Genomic DNA, 1,544 nt, shown 5'->3' with positions numbered 1-1,544 from the left:
CTGACTGTTAAATGAAAAAAGAGCAACAGAAATGACATTTCAATAAATCATAGGGATCTATCAATCTATTGATCGATCGATCAATCGATAGATAGATAGATGATAGATCGATAGATACATAGTCAGATATCCATATCTTCATACATAGTTTGTATGAAAATCATGATAACATCAAGTATTCTGTGTAAACCTGTTTGAACGTCAGTCAAAATTAGCATAACAGTTTTTTTTGTGTTTTTTTTACAGCATAAATGTAAAATGTCATGATTATGCATTAAATTCTGGTTCATATTTTTCAGACAACACCTGAGTGTTTAAATTTTAAGTGAGATGCCTAAATAAATATATAATTTTTTTATATTAATAAAATAATATTTTGTTTGCAGCAGTAAAATTCATAAATACAATATGTAGGTTTTCAAGGTTTTTTATATTTTTGATTTTATAATTTCCCATGAGCCCCTACAGGCTGGTTGTTGGAGCTAAAAAAAAAAACCCCAAAAAGCTGGAATCACCCTGAGAATACTTTGCTGTGGTCTGTTGGTTGAGCAAGAGAACTGTTGGCACCAGCCGCCCGAATAATCTGATCAGAGAGGCTGGCTCTGTGTGTAATGGTCCAAGCAATGGGGAATTTTCCTTTTTTTCTGTCTCTCCTCTCAGGTGGAGTTGTAGACTGGATGTTCGTGCTAGGCCTCCCTGCTGATGGAGTCTCAGTTTTCCTCGTCTTCAGCTGTTGCACAAGTTTTTTATTTCCTCGTCACTGTGGCAGTTATAACCAGCTTGTGCACACAAATTTTGTGACAGAGAACCATTTGACAGCCTTAATAACATTTGCTTTGGTAAAATGATGAAAAAATGTACTTCATCAAACTTCCAGCTCCAAAACTTTAAGTCTTAGCTTGAAGAAACAGCATTGTGCATGCTTCTTTTCAGTTAGGAAAAGGTCTGCAGCTTCTGCATTGCTCTCTGACTTTTTACTCATGTTTGGGTTCAAATATCACAATGACAGCACAAATCATGTTCTTTGAAAGCACAAACTGACAAATGGATAAACAGCCAACTTTTTATTCTTGGTCAAAACAGAGTTACTACTACTTCGATACTAATCTGAAGTAAGGATTTAAAACCCTTAGGGCCCAAGGGTCAAGAATCGCCCCAGTAAAGACTCCAGTTGGACCCATTAGACTTTGGAAAATGTGAAGCAGGGCATAAATTTGAGCATAGGTGGTGCATATTTTATTATATTTTTTGTATATGTTTCAGCTTTTCCAACTGATAAAGACTTCCTCTGTGGCCATTCATGCAACATCTTTTTTCCTGCTATATCTACTATAGAAATAAAGATGAAAAAAATCTGCAAATTAACAAATATTGTTTTATATTGTTTAATTGTATGTTTAATTGTTTTATAATACAGGAAAGCCTGTGCAATGTAATTTTACACATTTATTTCTTATAGTTAAATCCTCGAGAGTCACATTGACAGATTTCTTTCATTTACCATCTTAGCATTACGTGTATTAACACCGGTCCAGCAGGTGGCG

The sequence above is a fragment of the Neolamprologus brichardi genome, chromosome 13 (genome assembly GCF_056152115.1).
Source record: "Neolamprologus brichardi isolate AB-2024 chromosome 13, ASM5615211v1, whole genome shotgun sequence".
Lineage (NCBI taxonomy): Eukaryota > Metazoa > Chordata > Actinopteri > Cichliformes > Cichlidae > Neolamprologus > Neolamprologus brichardi.
The sequence above is the reverse complement of the archived record's forward strand: the minus strand, read 5'-3'. Positions refer to the sequence as shown.